General features: G+C 38.2%; 1 long non-coding RNA gene across 1 annotated transcript; it reads left to right on the top strand.

Moving 5' to 3' along the window:
* The first annotated feature begins 389 nt into the window (after positions 1-389).
* Positions 390-20713, top strand: LOC144303313 (uncharacterized). The gene is made up of 4 exons (XR_013370364.1): positions 390-667; positions 17077-17190; positions 18873-19008; positions 20462-20713. It is a non-coding gene; the product is annotated as an uncharacterized LOC144303313 (long non-coding RNA).
* Positions 20714-20900: the final 187 nt, after the last annotated feature.

Here is a 20900-nt window from a genome sequence, read left to right as displayed (position 1 = left end):
CAGCAGAATCTGTTTGTCCTTCTCCCTCTCCCACTGTCACGCTCCCTCCTTCCCTCTCACTCACACTCTCAAATAAATAAAATCATTAAAAAGATAATATGGAATAAATGATTTTCGACCTAACAATTTATGAGCATTTATGTTGTGTCCTACACAGTCTTGGCGCTATAGTATATACAGCAGGAATGCATAACTCATCTTTAATGTTGGGAGATTTACAATCTTTTGTGAAAGGCAGTATTTATTTATTTTTAATTTTAATTTTTTTTGAAAGGCAGTATTTAGACATATCAATCAGGTAACTTCTCAAGACAGGAATAAACTTTCCTAAATACCAAATTCCATTGCCCTAACATTCTACTTCCATTGTTTCATCAAGTGGTCAATTTCATGGCCTAAGAGAGGTCAGGGATTTTAACTGCTACTCTGGCAGAGTTTGGCATCCATTATCAAGCCCTGCATAACTCAATCAATAAAGTTCTAGACAACCAGGGCCCACTAGGGCTTGTGTGGATAAAGGGATGGAATAGATAAGAAGATTCTTTTTTTTTTTTTTTTTTTTTTTTTTTAGATAAGAAGATTCTATGTAGATGCAAGGATCTTCACAACATGAGGAGAAGCCTGATGTGAGAAGCTGGTTATGAGAAGGAGATTTATTCCACAAAAGGTGCTTATCCTCATTTTATGTGACTTCCCAGGAGATACGGTTGCCCTCACACCTGCTCTAGGATATAAAAGGAAAGACATTTCTATGTATTAGGTTTGGGGAGATTTTAGGGGACTGGGCAGGTGGGTTATTGTTTTAAAGGAATGAAGTCAAGTGTAGACAACTTTAAAACATTGCTGCTACATCCATGCGTCTAATTGAGACACTTGTAGGTCGTCAGGCTCTAGAGTATAACAATTTGTCAGTATAGGACACAGAGTGGACCAATTTAATAATTGCTGCAGGGGTTAGAATTTCTACAGCCTTTGATCAGATTTTTTTTAGGTCAGTAACATTTAGAGGTAGATAAAAATATCAAGTAATTGGTGAGAAACTAGATGGTTTGTGGCTAATTTGCAAAAGCACAGATTACATTATTTGAATTTTATCCACTTAATGAAAAAGTCTTGAGATTTTTAGGAAGAACGCATTAATGTTGGTAGCATGGTGTGCAGCCCACTCTCTAGTGTGCAGACATCTGCCATCTTTCCTCTTTGACACACCCTCTTGCTTGCTCACTGGGGCCTCTGAGTCTGCTATGACTTCCGTTTTCTGCCAGATAATAAGATTATGTGTGACACCGTTGCTCCTTTACTGCCTCCTTTTACAAAAATGGAAAATGAAACCCTCTGTTCTTTCTTTAACTTAGAATGGGGAAGAATAAAGAAAATTGAAGTCTGATGTATAATCACTAAGATGCCTATCTGTTATTTTACGAGAGTTGCTATGCAACTCTGAGAGGTAGAAGGGAAGGGCAAAGGTGTTGGGTGTTACTACTTGAAGGCACTGTACCCTCTCTACCCCACCAGCCTAGACATTGTTTCTGGAAGAGTCTTCACTGATCTAGTTAATCTCTTCTGAATGGGTTTCTGGGCCAATGACCTTCTTTTAAAATCAGGCACCAACACTGAAGGCAATAGTTCAGGAGTTAGGGGGATCCCTGGGTGGCTCAGCAGTTTAGCACCTGCCTTCAGCTCAAGGTGTGATCCGGGAGTCCTGGGATCGAGTCCCACATCAGGCTCCCTGCATGGAGCCTGCTTCTCCCTCTGCCTATGTCTCTGCGTGTCTCTCTCTCTCTCTCTCTCAATCTCTCTCTCTCTCTCTCTGTCTCTCATGAATAAATAAATAAAATCTTTAAAAAAAATAGTTCAGGAGTTAGGGCAGCCACACCCTGGTGGCCCACCTTGAGTTTGTGCTCTGCTAGGAGCAGTTAGGACTTGTGTCCCTGACCCACAGTTCATCACCAGAAAACTCACTATCTTCCTTTTGTGTTTAGAAACAGGAGAAGGAGGTATTCCAGCAGATACCACTGTTTGGAGTTTCCTTCCGCTTTAGAAAGACTGATTATTTTTTTTTTTTTTTTGACCCAGTATATGAGTCTGCTCAGGCTGCTCTAGCAAAAGACCAAAGCCTGGGTGGCTTAAACAACAGAGGTTTATTTCTCACAATTCTTGAAACTAGATGTCCAAGATCAAGATTCTGACTGATTTTGTTTCTAGCGAAGCCTCTTTTCCTGGCTGCCTTCTTGTCATATCCTTTCCTCACCATGTGCTCAGGGAAAGAGAGAGAACAAGATCTCTGGGGTCTTTTCTTGTAAGGATGCTAATCCTATCAGATGAAGCCCCCACTTTTATGACCTCATTTAGCTTAATTCCTCCCAGAGAGACTCCAAATACAACCATACTGGGGGTTAGGGCATCGCAAGCATACAGTCCAGAACATGGAAGGTACCTCTAATTTTGTCTTCTTTTTCCATTCATCACACATAATCTTTATGTTACAGAACAGACCTCATAGCCATCTTTTCACCTCTCCCAGCTATATCATTTTCATATATTCTTCCGGCTGAAAGTTTGGATAAATTCAGGGAAGTCTAATGAAGAAAATTTAAAGTCATCAAGGTATAATCATTGTTAAATTTTAGTGCATTCTCTTTCAGTATTTTTCAGTGCATTTCTATATATTATTTATAGAATATTTATAAGATGGATTATGATAGGGAAGTAACATGTTATTTTACATTTAATAAGTGGAAAATCAGTTGAATATCTATATTTAGATGTAAGGTAGAATATTTTTCATCTGTTTATTAGCCAGTTTTACTTTTTTATTAATTACCTGTTAGTGTTCTCTGACCATTTTTCTTTTGGAAATATATGTTATTCTCTTGTTGATTTGTAGGATCTTCCTATATATTCAAGCAGCATTTCTTAAACTATGTTCCACAGAGAATTAATGTCCCGTGAAATGATAATAAATGTTCTACTGATGTTAAAAAAATTTTATACTGGAGGTATTGTTTATGAAACTATATTTTTTAAATTTAAATTAAAGAATCATTTTTTAAAGAATTAAGTGTATATGCAAGAAAAATAAATATAAGTAGTGATTATTATTTGATATCTGTTTTTGGGATATAATCAATTATACCTGAGAATGTCAAGAAATGGTATGAGAAAATACATAATGTAAATACATTCAGGGTTGCACTGATCATTCATCAAGCATCACCTGCATGTCACCTACTCAGTGGTCATGATAACATCATGTATCTTATAATATCTGTATATTTGTGATATATTTAATGTTATATAGAAGTTATGAATCAGATTTTAACTTTTTATGTTAATTTGCCTTTGAGACTACCTATTCTTATGTACTTCTTATTGTCATTTGTTGGTCTCATTTATACTTGCAGCTAAGCTTTAGAATGAGACTGTTGAGATTGCCTTCCAAAATTCTCGTAGGATTTTTACTGTAATTGCAATAATTATATTGATTTATTTGGAAAGAACTTACCTTTGTACAAGGTGAAACTTTCCCATTCAGCAACCTGGTACTTCTCTCTATAATCTTTCAAGTCTTATCTTAGCTCGTTTTAAAAGTCTTAATTTTTAAAATAAAGTTGTTACAATTTTTATACCTATATGAGTTTTTTTTATAAGTAGGAGGTTGTCAACTAATATGGTTGGGCTTTCTTCTACTGTCTTCCATTATTTTTTGTTTTTTTTAATTTTCCTTGATGTTTCCACAATAAATGGTGTTTTTTCTGTATGCTTGTTTTTGTAACTACATTGTTAAATTTTCTAAAAATTATTTGAGCCTGTTTCTTTGTCAATATTAGTCATTAAAATATCTGTTAACTTCTTCCTATAAAGCTTGTGAAATTTGCCATCATATTACCTCCTTTCTCTCCTTCCATCTTACTTCTTTTCTTGATATAAACAGAGATTTTAGATCTAGATTCTAAGTATTACTACATTTACATTGTGATCCTTTTAAAGAATGCTTTTTGACATTTGTTTTGTCTGTTTTCTACAATTTCTTTTATTCCAAGTCTTATTTATTCTTGAGTTCTTTATTTTGATTCACTTATTTCATCAAAATATTTTTATTTTTCAGGATACTTGGGTGACTCAGTCAGTTAAGCTTTCGGCTCAGGTTATGATCTCAGGATTGTGGGGTCAGGACCTGCTTAGGGCTCTGCGCTGAGTACATACAGCCTGCTTGGGATTCTCTCTCTCCCTTGCCCTCTGCCCCTCCCCCCCACTCACATGCTCATGCTCTCTCTCTCTCAAATAAATCTTTAAAATATATTTTTTTATTTTTAAAAGAGAGATAGATCTTTGTTAGTTTCAAAATATCTGCATTTCTGATCATTTTTTTCTGAGGCTTTACACTAGAGATCAGATTCTAAGTTCCCATTCCCTTCCTTTCAACCCTCTGGTAGCTATTACTCTATTGTCTTCTTAAATTTAGTGTCAATTTAGTAAAGAAATTTGATCTTTAAAAAAATTTTTGATCTTTCATGTTGCTTTGTAAATACAGGATTCTTTTTTTTTTTTTTTTCCAAAAATACAACAAAACCTGTCTAGAGGTGAATTTCCTCACTAACTTTGCCAGCCACTCAGTTAACCCTTTTGCTCTGAATATTCAAGCTTTCATTAGCTGGTGGAAGTTGTTTTCTTTTATATTTTTGATTATTACTTCTCTTCTGTTTGCTTGGTCTTCTCTTTCTAGAATTCTTAGCATATGTATTTCAAATTTCTGGTAGTTCTTTTCAAAGTCCATCTCCTCTCATAAATCTTCTCTAAGTGAGATAACATCTATAATTCTTAATTTCCCACAACAATCTGTAGTTTGCTGCTTTTGTTTCAGGCACCTCTCTTATATCTCTATAACATCTTTCTTGGGCTGCATTTTCTGCACAGTGCTCTCTTCATGTCCTCTCTAGCTTTATAGATTACAATTCTTCCTGCATCTTGATGAGAACATTTATTTGAAATCTTCTGTAGTTTTATCCTGTTACCTTCAGTAATAAGAAACAATTGATGCTAAGATTTTCCCCCTTCTCTTGAACTGCTCTGTATTTTTCATAGTTTTCTACAAGGTATGTACTAGTCTGCTTGTATGAGTTCAGAGGAGTCTGAAAATTGTTGAGATCCCCATTCAAACATTTTAGCCCACAGAAATAGAAAAAGGAAAGTTTAAATGTGCTGTAGTTTTCTTATGTGTAGAAGCCAATGGAAAATAATGAACAAGCTATAGCAGGTGTAGTTACAGCAGGGAGTGTCACCTCTGTGCCTGTGAGTTTTGACCACATCTTTGTTATGAGAGCCCAAATGACTCCAGGCAGTGTCCTAAGTCCAAGGTTGCCCTCATAAACAGCAGCCACAGCAGTGCCGTATATTTACTTAGCTTGTCTAGTCACATCAAATGTAATAATAACAATGATAATAGCTATCATTTTTGAATACTTACAATATGCCAGCCACTGTTTTGACCTATCTAAGTGTAAATTGGGTATAAATACTGCAGAAAGACTCCTATTGTGATCTCTTCTTCTAGGATGATTCCCAGAAAAATTACTGAGAATGAAATTTGATCCTCTAGTCAACCAAGGATAGCTAAAGTGACCATATAATTTATCGTCTACACTGAGATACTTTTGAAAGCAAAAAAGGAGATTAATAACAAGACAACAAGGTCACACTGGGACTGTCCTAGGTGAACTGAAGTATATGGTCACTGAAATCATAGCATACACTTGCTTTCAGGTTTTGTTGCTCTCAGATTCAATGCGTGCTGAAATTGCCTTCTTAACCAGGGGGTCTTCAACCACCATTTGTAGTGACTGCTTAATAATCTGTGTGTTTACCATTGTTTATTCATTTCCTTTTTTTAAGATTATATTTATTTATTCATGAGAGACACACACAGAGAGAGGGGGCGGGCAGCGACACAGACAGAGGTGAGATTCGATCCTGGACCTCCAGGATCACACCCTGGGCTGAAGGCAGTGCTAAACTGCTGAGCCACCCGGGCTGCCCTATTCATTTCCTTATTTATGGGCAATTAGACTGCTTCCAATTTGCATCTATTAAACGTAATACTGAAATGGAGGGGGGGATCCCTGGGTGCCTCAGCGGTTTGGCACCTGCCTTTGGCCCAGGGTGTGATCCTGGAGTCCCGGGTTTGAGTCCCGTGTTGGGCTCCCGGCATGGAGCCTGCTTCTCCCTCCTCCTGTGTCTCTGCCTCTCTCTCTCTCTCTCTGTGTCTATAATAAATAAACAAATAAATAAATAAATAAATAAATCTTTAAAAAATACTGAAATGAATATCTTTATGCAAAAACTATATTTTTAATTTAAATTTTTCCTTTGGGTTACAGGTCAGAATTAAAATTACATAGTAAGTGCTTTTTCTTTCTCTTTTTCTGTAGCTTTCTCTTTTTCTTTTTCTTCCTTTCCTATTCCTATTTTCTCTATTGGATGAAAGAACAGAAAATCTAGATTGTTAGTCTTTGTGTTTATCATTTTGAGCTCAAATCAGTTGGAATTTCATACTCATCAGGAGAGTGAACAACTCTATGATGTCTGGACCTGTGAGTTTCTGTGTTGCTATTTTACTATTACCCTTTTAATAAAGTTGTCGAACTGGAAATATATACTCTATGTATATATGTGTGTCTATATGTCTGTGATTCACAAAGTCCTTTACCTTTCAGAGTGTGAATGCAAAATGCTTTCCCAACTTTATAATAACTTAGATTATAAAGTCTCTTAAAAGGAACTCTGTTCTGATTGGCTTATAGAGATAAATAAGAGCCTATAAATCAAATATTCCTAAATGTCTTGAAAAATAAGGAAATTTAACTCCAAATATATTAAGTATGATAAAGATAAAAGCTACTGCATGGAGCAAAGCAGTCAGTGTTGTGAGGGAGGTTCTGGAGGCTGAGGGAAGGACAATAAGGTGTCCCCGTGGGAATGAAGGGTAGCAGCAGGGACTGGAGATTACTTACACACAAGTGGACTAATCAGATAAGTAAATATACTAACAATAATGGATGTCCAATTTCTCATTGTCAAAGAAGGAAATTACTGAAAAGAAAACTACAAGAAACCAAGTGGTGTCAGATTCAAATTGAAAGTATCAGTTTGTGTTCATAGTTGAATATGTAATATAAACAGCTCTATGCATATCCTACTTGTCTACAGATATATAGAGATATTCATTCTCTAGCTCTGGCCACTGAAGAGCCCTGGGACTCAAGACTCCCAGTGTCACTGTGCAATGAGCACATCTAGTGTCCAGATTTTGGCTTCTAAATATCATTCTCCACTAATGGACACTAAGGCTCCCTGGAGAAATAGAAAATTCCAGTTTTGATACAGGGAAAATACAGGATGAGCCTGAAACATCCTGTGCCAGAAAGAGAAAAAGCACTCAAAGAATAAGAGAAGCATGTCAAAACAGTGCAAAAATCAACCTGAAGGAGTTCCCACTAGAGAAATCTTGGATAGTGGAAGCAGCAAAATAATGAGCTAACACACTAAAAGTCACTGAATAAAACAAGAATAGGGGCACCTGTGTGGCTCAGATGGTTAAGTATCTGCCTTCAGCTCAGGTTATGATCCTAGGGTCCTGGGATCGAGCCCCGCGTTGGGTTACCCGCTTAGTGAGGAGTCTGCTCCTTTCTCTGCCTCTCTCTCCTATTCCTGCTCTCTTTCTCAAATAAATAAATAAAATCTTAAAAAAAAAAGAATAAAGGAGTTCATACTCATCTAATTAAACAAATGATAGAAATAAATAAATAGTTTAGTGAGATATAAGATGTTTATATCATCTCAAAGTTAATTCTTACCTAATAGATAATTACAAAGGGAAAAAGAATAACTTTACAGTAGAGAAACTGGGTAGATGACACCTAAATGAAGTGATTACAGTTAATATAACCAGTAATGAGACTAATCAAAATTATGTGCCACCTGAGAGGATTCAATGAGAACACACCATCACTTCTGTGATATTCTTACCAAAGTCAAGTAATATGAATCAAATGGTAAAGGAACATCTAATAACTGGCCTGTGACCTTCAAAAGTGGCATGACCATAAAAAACGGGCAGAAGGAGAACATGTTCCTCATTGAAGGAAACTAAAGGGCCATGACAACTAAAAGCAATGTGTAATTCTGAATTGGATCCTTTACTAAAGACATTATTAAAACAATTGGCAAAAGTTGAATAGAGTGTGAAGACATGATGATAGTGATGTATCAAGGTTAATTTCCTAATTTTTATGTCGTATTGTGGTCATAGAGGAGAACCTATTCATTTGTAGGACATTCACTTGGAAATACTCAAGGATGATAAGGGTATTTTATTAGCAACTTACTCTCAAATGGTATGGGAAAAGTTCTTTTTGCTCCACTTCCAATTTTTGAAAGCTTGATATTGTTGTGAACTAATAGAAAAAGAAAAAAAAATTTATGTGATAAAAAGGTGTGAATGTTTTCTTGATTCTTGATGCAAATTGCTAAGTTGCTTTCCAAAAGGGATGTACCTCATCTTATAACCATGCCATTCCATTTTTTCCTATTAAATTTTTGTCAGGTAAGCCAGGCACTAACGGCATTCAAAGACCTTATTTTCAGTTCTACCTGTCACACTTTATAACAGAAGTGCTGATTTTCATGAACTCACTTATTATCTCCATGTGGGAGTAATCACTCATTGTATCATTAGCTGATAATGACTAGATGAGTTGATTGAGCTGTAAATGACTATGGTTAGAGATTGCAGCTCTAGCTGATTAGATAAATATGCCACATATTTCATTTTGATCATATCAATTTCACTATCATTTGACTGAAATGTCTTCCTTCAACCTAAAGTTCTCATTAAGGCATGGTAATTTCTCTGAAATATGACTGTATGCATGACTTCTATCAGCCAAAACCAATAGTTACAAAAAAGGAAGGTTATTTTACATTTTAGCAACTGTCTAGCTATCTGATTTTATGCAACTCCCAAAATCTGAAGACCCTTGTTAGAAAGTGAATAATATCTTTATTGCACTCAAAGTAGTATATGTGTGTGGTAGGGCAGAGAGTCGAGGGCTTCTTTAATTGAATATCTTGTCTAGTATAAGAATTTTGGTGAAGAGATTTGGGGGTTTTTTCCCCCTATAAGTCCTAAATAATGTCTCTCTTTGGCACCTGGTGTCAGGCATCATTTAGACTTTGTAGCCAAGTGCTTTACACACTGTAAAGTGCACATGAATCTTGTTAATATGTGGATTGGTATAGTAGATCTGGGGTTGGGCCTGAAAGTCTGCATTTCTAACAAGATCCCAAGAGATGCTGATGCTGCCGCATACAGACCACACAGTGAGAGCAGGAGCCTGGCAGACAGCTTACTTATACTGTTTTGTCAAGAACAGACCTTGGAGGTTGTGTGTGAGGAGAGGCTTGGCACGCTGGCAGATCTACTTCCCTCTGGAGGCCTGGCCCATCTACTTGCTCTAAAGCAGCTTGCCTCTAGCCACCAGCTGGGTAGACCATGACAGATGACCAGAGTGAGCAATTCTATTGGGCTAAGATTGTGTACTTTAGAAAACAGACGACAGTTGCACTGTGGTGCCCACATGATGCTATGGTCTTTATCGGAGTGTGGCCCAGGTCTCTTTTTTACACCTCGAATTCCTTGGATAACCCTGTGGAAAACAAGTCCTTGTCAACCATTAGAAAGGAAGGAGAAAGGAAAGATGAGCTCGTATGAGCTGCCTTGCTTTCCTCCAGGTAAATGGGAATCTTTTCTGGTCTGGTGAGTTACCCACTGACCAGAGGTCTAAGTTTAAGTTCATTCAGTCATTTTCCCTGTGTTGAGATAAGAGAAGAGGCCCCTGTGCAAGTTGTTGAGTCTCAGCGAGACTTTTCTGTGAATAGGATGAATTCAGAATTTTTAGTGATAAAGCTTGCTCTGTGGTAAACAGACACGTTGACATTTCAAAGGCATGACATTTCAGTACTTTCTACTTCAAGTAGTCTCTTAACCTTGGGAAGCTAGGTGATACTGCCCCCATTGTATTGATCTGGAAGTTGAGACTCTGGTAGGTTAATTAACTTACCCCAGGTCGTATGTCTAATAAGTAATGGAGACAGGATTTGAATTCCACCTGTATGATTTCAAAGCTCAATGACCTTCTAGAATGCCAGGCTTCTCTAAGAATACTTGGATAAAAGAAGTATTCAAGTTTAAATCAGTGGGAAATTGGTGATATGCTGGGATTTTATTGCTCAACCAAGAGTATCCAACTGTTAATTGATTAATTCAACCCCGATCTAATCAACTGCACAGGCTTTGCATGACACCCCCTTCCTCTAATGCTAACAGCAGGAACGTGAGTGTCACATCATGTTGTATAGCACTCAGAATTATTTGGATTCCCCGATATTCCCAAGAGGTGAGTAGGGCAGACTTTCCTTGCAGTTCACAAGTTAAGAAACCAACCAGATGGAAGTTAAACCCAAGGGCTCAAAAAAAGAATGGGTAGCCTGAAATCTTGGTCTTAGGCAGCAAATTTCCTAAGTCCACAGCCTTCACTGTCATCAAAAAACCTCAGCATGTTTCTGGAGCGTTTTTAAATGGATATATCCCCAGCTGTGCACAGAGTTTTCTTTTCATTGTAAAGCCGCGATTCAGAGGCTATTCAGGGCTACGATCTGCATTTAGACTCCTAAAATAGTGGTAGCTGTCTTAATAGGAATTTATGTACTACCCACAATGCAAAATGCAATACCATACAACTAAAATGAAAATGATATGGACTCTGCCCTCAAGGAGCTTACAGTCTAATAGATATGCATAGAAGCAGGTGTAACTGACCTTAATAAGATGAAAAACTCATTTGAGTTTATATGTAAAAAATAACTACAAAGTCAGGTGATAATATAAGTGAGTAAGGAATTTGCAGGTGAATTTTCCATAAAGGACAAGCACCATTATTTTGGTCCATAGCAATTTGGTTCTTCATTTCTCCTTTCTATGTCCAAGAGCCCAAATAAACCAGTCAGAAATCCTTTGGAATCATATCTTTATTAAGCAATTACTGTTACCTCTATTTAGAGTAATCTCCAATAGCTCTATTGGACTGCTCCATTCTAATTATTTAAGAAACAAACAAAGAAAAACCACTCTCCCCAAAACATGCTGAATTCTCATCCTGCTCCAAGCCTTTGCATGTACTTTTACTTCTGAAACTGTGTTCCCTTCGATTCTTTACCTGGATAACTCTTATTCATTCTTTAGGCCTCAGCTTAGCTTTGTACACACTGGAAAACTTGTAATTCTCCAAGTCTGGAGTAAAGCATGTACTAGTAGTCTGTTGAGGTTAGCCTGTGCTACAATAACAAACATCCTCCAAATCTCAGTGGCTTAAAAAAAATGAAAACAGAAAAATGTATTTCTTATGCATACTTTATGCCCATTGCAGGTTAAGTGGGGGCTCCACTCCATATCATCCTCCATTGGGGTTCAAGCCCAGTGGAGCCTCTACTATCTAGAGTACTGCCAGTCATCATGAAGGAAAAAGGCTTCCCACCTAGACGTGGCTTATGTTACTTCCACTTATATTTCATTAGCCAAAATAAGTCATGCCTAAGTTTAAAGAAGAGAAGAGATGCAATGCTAGCATGTGTCAAGAAGACCCAGGATATCATGAATGGTCAAAACAGAGCTCTTCCTACTTGTACCCAGAATCCCAGTACTGACCACAATTGCAGTATTTTATTACACTACACTGCAAATGGGTGCCTGAGTGGCTCAGTGGTTGAGTGTCTGCCTTCAGCTCAGGTTGTCATCCTGGGGTCCTGGGATCGAGTCCCACATCAGGCTCCCCAGAGGGAGCCTGCTTCTCCCTCTCCCTGTCTCTGCTTCTCTCTCTGTGTCTTTCATGAATAAATAAATAAAATCTTAAAAACAACAACAACAACAACAACAACACTACACTGCAATTAGCAGGTTATAGTTGATGATCCCCTCACTAGACTCCAAGCTTCTTAAGGACAGGCACCCAACCTTATTTTTGTATCCAATACCTGCCACAGTGTATGGCACATACATACAATCAGTGCAAAAGTTTGAATGAAGAAAACAATGTCCTCTTTCTTTAAAAATGCATGTCTGTATCTTTAAATTTGTGATTTCAAAACAATTACAATTCAAACTGCTATTTATGTCTTATGTTCCTTAGGAAAGATATACATATAGCCTTGAGCTACAATTCTGGCTTTGCTTTTGAATGCAAATATTTTAACAAGTATAACACACAGAAGCTTGAACTATCAATTATTCCTAGCAGCGTATGTAAAATATCTTGTTTATCCCAGAGATCCTAAATTAGACTGAAGAAAAAAACCCTACCTTTAAAAATACATCTCTGAGAGTTTGTATTTGTCTTCAACTCATCTTGAATCAGAAGGTAGAGCTGCTTAATATTTAAGAAAAGTAATAATTATTTAATTTTCTTAGTTATGAGTGGATTTTGATGAATAAAAACAAGTACATGCAAAAGATAAATTATCCACCATTAGTTTATATGCTTATGGTTAGATACTAATTTTCCTATGTGCTTCGGGGCTTTAAAAAAGGTCTATTGAATTTCTGCCCAAATTGGTTTAGGAAACAACCTACCAATTTGTTGTTGAATTCAACCAAAGTGGTAAAATCTTTAACATTTGGCTACTAATAAGTAGCTTGAAAAAATTAAATGGCGGGATCCCTGGGTGGCGCAGCGGTTTAGCGCCTGCCTTTGGCCCAGGGCGCGATCCTGGAGACCCGGGATCGAATCCCACGTCGGGCTCCCGGTGCGTGGAGCCTGCTTCTCCCTCTGCCTGTGTCTCTGCCTCTCTCTCTTTCTCACTGTGTGTCTATCATAAATAAATAAAAATTAAAAAAAATTAAATGGCATGTTCAATATAAGCATAAGGTACTTTTGGAGAAAACAGTGTATGTTTGTGATAAGAACTGCAGTCCATGGAAATGTCACATTTCCTTGACTACACCCTTGTTTGCAGAGGTATCATATTGTTTCTTAACTGCAAGGATTAGATTTAGTATGAAGATGATGCTTATCAGTTGTAGCTTCTTTAATTCTGAAAACTTTCTATCAGATTAGCCCTAAGGAAAAAATCTATTGGATATTTTACATTTGTATGGTATGTTTATGTCATTAGAACACTTGTATTTTGATCATTGTACTTTCCTGAGGTAGATGAATCTCAGGTACTCTTTGCCCCACATAATGGGGCTATTTTCCCACTGCAATTCCTCCCTCTGCGATTTTCCTTGTTCTCGGTTCACTTTCCAGAAGTCACATTTTACTAGGGAAATTTTCATGAATCCTCTAAGCCACCAGCATTGAGTCCACCCTCCTCTGATTTGAGTAAGGAAATCCATCTTCTCCAACAAGACCTTCTATCTATAGAATTTTGTCCTTTCCTGGATGAAAAAAAAAAAAACAAAAAACTTGATAACCTATGAATTATATCTAGATGTCTATTTAAGAGAAATATGAGTTTCAATATAGAGATGTTTATTTTTCAGATGTTGTATCACCTTGCTTTTTACATTAAAAACAGCTATGGGACTTGCTTAATGATATTAAAAAGTAACCAAATTGGACGTTATTCTTTAAGACCCCCAAAGTATGATATAGATAATATTATTCTCCCTGAAAAATCTGTAGTGTAATGGGAACTAGGTGAAATAATGAAATAGATATTGATCTTGCTATTCCTTTCTCAATATTAAATCTCTTAACAAATACTTACTGAGCACTGATTATATGCCAGGCTCTATCCTTCTAGTTAGTATTAGAATAGTGAGCAAAAACCAAGCCTAGACTATAATAGGAATGATATACTTTAATCAAATAATCCTGTCAAGGAATGCATAGTGACAAACTGAGATGAGCACCTTTGTCAGGTAGTAGCCATTCTTTGAAAGTGGGTAATAACAAGGAAACTTGACTTGACTTAGGAGGGAGAAAGGAGGCAGTCAGGGAAGCTCACCCTAAGATAACCCTTGATCTGGGATCTGATTAATGAAAAGATACAGGTGGTGACCTGGGAACAAGAGACAATGAATACAGTTGAAATACATAGGGCAAGGGTCCCTGAGTGACTCAGTTGGTTAAGCATCTGCCTTCGGCTCAGGTGGTGATCCCCGGGTCCTGGGATCAAGCCCCACATCAGGCTCCCTTCTCAGTGAGGAGCCTGCTTCTCCCTCTCCCTCTGCCTGCAGCCCTGCCTGCAGCTCTGCCTGGTTGTGCTCTTTCAAGTATATAAATAAGGTCCTTTAAAAAAAAAAAAGAAAGAGAAAGAAAAGGAATACATAAAGTAAGTTTAAGTTGGGGATAGGGGCTGAAGGTGTAAGATGAAGCTAGAGGGGTCAAACCACTCAGGACCCTGCAAAACATGCTAAGGATTTTGGTCCTCATCACAAGGGCGAATAGAAAGCCACTGCCATGTTTTTAAGCAAGCAATGACCAGATTCATGTTCTGAAAAACAATTACTCTAATTTCATGTTGGAGATTAATTAGAAACTTGGGTGCATAGGGAGAACGATGGGAAGTGTGGACAAGAGGTGGTAGTGGGTTAGGTTTAGTATAGCAGCAGTGGCAAAGATGGAAAGTGGGCATGTTTGAGAGAGATTTAGATAAAACTGAGAAGACTTGGTGGTGGATGGCTATAGCGAAGAGGAAAAGAAGAGGGTCCAGGACGAATCTGAGATCTCTGGCTTCACAACATTTCAGATGCTGGCACTATTCACCTAGTTAGGAAACATGAGAGAACCCAGTTTGAGTCTGGGAGGACACGCTGAATTTGAGGTGCCTTTGAGATAGCCAGCAAAGATGTTGTCGAGTAGGTCTGGAGCTCACTGGTGAGGTCAAGGCTGCAGATTTCAATTTGCAAGTCCCTAGCAAGTACCGCAATGGAGGTGTATGGAGTGAAGTAAGGGGAAAGGACAGACGAACTAGAAGAGACCAGGAGGAGCTTGTCCGTGTGATGATTGGGTAAGAGGCAAATAAGCCTGCATGGGAGACTTGAAATGGGCTGGCCAGAAGCTAGGAGGAAAACCAGGGAAGTATCTCAGCATTAGGGGGGGGAGTGTTTTAAGAAGAGAATGATCAATAGCGATAGCTTCTGCTTCGAGATCAAGAGAATTGAGACTTGAAACATGGATGTTGGATTTCATAGCAGAGCAAGGGATGGCAGCGGTTTGAGTATGTTTAAATATCAATGAGAAGCACCTGCCTGGGAGGGAAGCACCACATACACAAGGGAGAAGAGGTGACTCTCATTCTGACTCTCTCCAACATCATCCCAGTGGCCTAACTGCTTTGGGTTATTCTGCATGATGTTAGACCTTTCAGAGCGTCTCCCAGACCTGCATTTGGTGTAGATTGGGACCGGTGCCATGGCTGCCTCATGCATTATTGTTAAAAAGAGTGAAATAAGATAATAGGTGAACAGAAGATCTAACATATAAAATCAAATAATGAGGTCATCAATGATTATTTCCCCTTGATCTTTCGTTCTGCCAAAGTTTATCTTTTCTGCATCCTCTTCCTTCAGGTCCCTGCTAGATAATTAACACTCCCCCCACTTTCTTATCTGTGTCTGATAATGACTTACTGTGCTGCCTACCGCTCCTGATGTCAACCGGGGTGGGGGGGGGGAGGGCCTCCTTAGGACCTCAGTGATAATATGTAGAAAGAGGGTCTCAAAATTCCGTTGCATGCAGCATGGCCGGCCAGCAGGCAGAAATCATTGTGAACAAAGAGCTTTTTCTATAGCATACCTAAAATCATATCCGGTAGGCAACTGCCTTTTCGACCCACTCAACACTGATTATTAAATAATAGAATGTCACTTCTTCCTCCCCCCTCCCAAATCTAGTCACCCAACTTGGTGAGGATTTCAGAGGGTTTTGTTTTGTTTTTTAACCAAAGGAGTCATTTAGAAAAATAAGGCAAGAATGCCATCTTGGGGTTTCCACTGACAGCACAGGCTACCTAAGCAGCAGATGGGGAAAAGTGTGTTCCTAGGGGTTGTTCAGTGTCATTACAGCAACATACTTAGATCCTTAAGGGCTTTTTCTGGTGAACTAAATTTAGCTGTTGGAACCCTATTATTAAACAATGTAAAAGTTTAAAGTCAGACTAATTTATGACCTTTAAGTTTGGGGCTTCTCCTATTTGGCTTCTAGCTAGACCACACTCAGCTTTTGCCTACCTGTCGGTGGTCTTACCTAATTATGATCTGTTTGACAGGATGACTTGGAGTTTGGGGGCATCATTTGATAGCTTTCATTCTCACTCATCTTTTCTCCTTATCTCAGGATATATTAAAAAGAAGTGGTAACAGAATTTCTCCGGTTCTTATTTATTTTATTTGGGGAGGCAGAGGGCCAATGGCTTATGGAACTGGCTCTTAAGGTTCAATACGTGTGACTGTAAAGTAATAGGATTCCTTGGTGGGGATGAAACTTTATTCCTTCATAGACACCTTTATAATCTTTTATTGCATGATATTGCCTTCATAGTATTATTTTTATAAAGATAGTGGAAAAGGCAATATACTTTGATTGTCTTCCTTCATTAATCTTTCTATATCTCACCCTGATTTCCTAAAGAGAAGTAAATGCAGTCAGAGTTGCAAAGAATCCACCAGCAATTAATTTGCAATCCAATTTTGTATGTTTCCTTTCTTCACAAGTTCTTCCTTTTTAAAGGGAAATCTTTGAATACGGTTGTCTATGGAATTCTATGTGTAAGAGACACAACACAGGGCAGCAAAAAGAGCTTTGTGAGATGTAAACACTTGTTTTCATTGTGCCTTCTGTCATAGTCACTTAAATGACTATCTCCCCCCAACCCCAGTAGGTTTTTAAAAATTTCTTAAAATCAGGACACATGCAATTATCTATCTGGCGTGGGGCTAGAGATCGGTAGACATTTGTTGAATCCAGCAACATGCGTCTGAAAGGTACAACTTACTCTTTGATCTTCCTTTGCCTTCAGGTTTCAGCATGTACTCTATGTCCCCACAAATTTGGAAGTGGATTTTGTGATTGAGCCTGTGAGACATTGTGGTGAGGATGTGAAAGAGAAAGTGGAGCATCCATCAAGGCAAATGTTGGTTGCTTCTTCCTTTGTCTCTCCTACTACAAAGAACAGTATGGTAGTTACTTAAAAACAAAGGAATAAAGAGAAATTATGAGGGCTTTTTTTTTTTTTTTAGCCAAATGTGGAAGGAACATAGGATATTGAGAAAGTGAGGGGGTAAGAAACTTCTGATGCATGTTCAAAGTTTCCTCTTGAGTCCCTAGTGGGGTGGAGTAGGACCAGATGTTGAGTTTGGGCTCCATGTGCGCTGTGACCTTCGGTAAATAACTTAAACTTTGTAAGCCTCTGATTCCCCATCTGTAAAATAGGATTAATAACAATACCTTCTTCGTGAGATTATGATCAGGATTAAATGAGCTAATGAACGTGAAGTGCATGGCAAATGACCATTGCTCTACAAAAGTAGCAGCTGCTGCTAGTAAATTCCAAAGTCCAAAAGACTAGTCACCCCAATTAGCTCTGTGGGGCTCCTGTCCTTGAGCATCAACCACTACAAGCCCATACCACCTTAGAAGGAGCAAACCCCCTCTGAACATGGATGTATATTATTCCTTGTTGCAGAAAGAATGACCACATGTAAATATGGCTGTTGAGATATACAGTTGACCCTTGAAGAACATGGGAGTTAGGGAACTGACCCCCTGTGCAGTTGAAAATATATATAGCTTTTGACTCCCCCAAAACTTAACTACTAAAAGCCTACTGTTGACCAGAAACCTTACTGGTAACGTAAACAGATGATTAGCATCTATTTTGTATGTTATAGGTATATACACTGTATTCTTACAACAAATTAAACTTTTAAAAGTTACCAAGAAAATCATAAGGAAGACAAAATCTATCTACAGTACTATACTGTTCATCAAAAAAAAAAAATCCATCCCACATGATGGACCCCCATGGTTCAAACCTACATGGTTCAAGGGTCAACTGTACTAAAATCTGTATTAAGCAAGGACTGCTAGGTTGAACTTTTGCAAAATTCAACATCAAATAAATGACATGAACAAAGGTTAGAACTCTTTAGGGGAATAGGGTATGCAGGTTGAAGCAGCTTCCAGAGTCTATTAATTATGAGAAGAAAATGAGAAAGAATTGGCAAAGGGACTGGTTACTGATAGGAATGTGCCCAGAGACAAAGTCCCAGGAGAAAGAAATCAGTTCACGGACGATACTTGGAGAGAGAGAGAACAGGGCTCATTGCATATGATGTCATTGTTATGTGAAACAGAGAGAACCTCCCTTCTAGGCAGTCAGGGGAGCTGAGAAACTCACTTCACTGATCCACAAAGGAAGAAAAAAAAAAAAAAGATATCAGAAGCCTGAGGATTCAGTCTTTGGAAAAGAAACCTCTGAACTCACAGGTGATGGGAATAGAAATTAAACTTCAGGGCTCATGTCATAAAATGTTCTCTGTAGAACTGTTTTGGAGTAACACTGATTCCAATTTTTCTTTCTTGAAAATATGTTTCAAGTAGATAAAGGTTAATATCACTTAACTTTGTTTAAAAACATCCATTTGTTAATTTTTAGAAAGTAAAAAAATTATTTTAGTGCCTAAACAGGCACTTTAATACATTGTGGTTGGTGCTCCAAGGCCAGTGGAGGGCAAAATGTCAATGTAGATCAAAACTACAAATGCACGTGACTTTTGATGCAGCATTTCCTCTTCTCAAAAATTTATTCTACAGATATACTTGCCCACATATATGTGACATTTGTATAAAATTGCTTGTTGCAATATACATACAATGGAATTCTATGTTGGAATGAAAAGATCTCGAAGACATATTAAGAGAAAAAAGCAAGATGCATAAAATGTACAAGGTATGCTATCACGTAAAAACACTATTAAAACAGATAGAAAAATAGTGTGTGCACATTGGATTGCATATGCATAAAAATCCTCTGGAAGAATAAATAAGAAACTAGTAGTTGTTTACATCATGAAGAGACTGTGAGCTGTGGGGGAGGGGAGGGAAGCTTGAATTGTGTGATCATATTACATAACAAAAAATCAAATTACAAAAAGTTATATTTATGAGAAACTTAATAACCCTGCATTTGATGCCAAAGGAAAACTTCCAAACCAACAAATTAGTATCAAATAACCATATATTGGGGTGCCTGGGTGGCTCAGTTGGTTGAACATCTGACTCTTGATCTCAGCTCAGGTCTTGATCTCAGTATCATGAGTTCAAGCCCTGTGTTGGGCTCCATGCCCAGCTGGGCTTGGAGCCTACTTAAAAACAAAACAAAACCCAACATACTGGAAAATACCCCTCAAAAAAGCATATGAAAGAAAGGACTTCAAACAATTCACAGAGCTCACATCAGACTCTTTGAGCTGAAAAGGACTCTAGAAAACATAATTCTCAATTTCTTAAATCAAATTCCATACCAAATAAATACAGGCTTCAACAAGTTGGTTTGCTTCTCTGTGGCTCGGGGTCTCTGATGATGACCTCTAAGTGGCAATGCTAGTTTGTAATGTAAAATCTCAACCGAGATTGGCTGATAGAAGTATCTCTAGAGGACTTCATGAATAGCAAATACCCTACGGCAGTCTGGGAACCTGGCCACCCCAGCTGTGGTTGCACGAGGGGTGAGTCTGAGGATGCCCGACGTGAAGCACAGGAGGTATTCAGTACACAGGACATCACACCATAGGAGCTCAGCAAACGTTTGTTCAATGAAAAGCCCCCAGGTGACCAGATCACAGCCTTGGAGATGTAGAAGAGCCCTTGCAAGTGAAGTCAGCTCATCCAACCTCCCACCTGGTGCGGGCTTTCTTTTCCAAAGGAGCCTGAGAGATGCTTCCTGAAAAGGGGACTGAGCGCACCGCCTGTAGGGAGTCCTTCTCATGTCTAAGTGTTTCCACCTACTGGGACGTTTTCCTCACAAGAACAGAAATCTGTCCTGTGGGGACTTTACCATCAGTTCAGCTTGGCCCTCAGCAGGATACTGTATGTAGCCACTGCCTTTGCCACATAGCACCTGTGCAAAAGGGAAACTGATTCACACCTTATACACATTTGCTCATGTTAAACAAACAGGGAGGAGAAATCCTACATTTGGTTAATTTTGGAAAACTAGAAAGAAGGAAATAAATTGTAGACAGAAGCAAACAAACAAATATGTTATTAATACAAACAAGTTCTTTAAAAAAAAATAAGTGTGTTAGCATTTAAATAAAAAGGAAGGAAACAACAACAACAAAAAAAAACCACGGTCTTACATCCTGGAGATTAAGGTTTTTTTTCTTACAATGCATCCTCAGATTTCCCTGGTTGGAGAAAGACACTCAAACTGCTCAGTGGCTGCCCTGCAAGTTGACGACCACTCGCCTAGAGGGACGCTTGATTCACTGGGAGTCCACTAGTCCTTTCATCCTCCTGATCGCCTCTTCAACTGTTTCCCATATCCTACAATCTATCTTTTCTCCAACTTCCCAGACTGTCTCCCCATGCCCACTCTCAGCTGATTCCTTGCTTACCACTTCAATAAAAACATAGAAGTGCTCAGAAAAGAACCTCTGCCAATTCCCCCTCAGCACATCTGTGCCCACATCCGCTGACTTCCTTCCTGTTACTATATGTGGTGATTTAAATATATATCCACAAATTCTTTGACATTTAAAGAATTTTCAGAAAGTGGAATCTAAATTCCCTCCCCTTGACTAGGACTTACTGACTCATTTCTAATAAACAGAATGTGGA

The sequence above is a fragment of the Canis aureus genome, chromosome 32 (assembly GCF_053574225.1).
Source record: "Canis aureus isolate CA01 chromosome 32, VMU_Caureus_v.1.0, whole genome shotgun sequence".
Classification (NCBI taxonomy): Eukaryota; Metazoa; Chordata; class Mammalia; order Carnivora; family Canidae; genus Canis; species Canis aureus.
The sequence above is the reverse complement of the archived record's forward strand: the minus strand, read 5'-3'. Positions and strand labels throughout refer to the sequence as shown.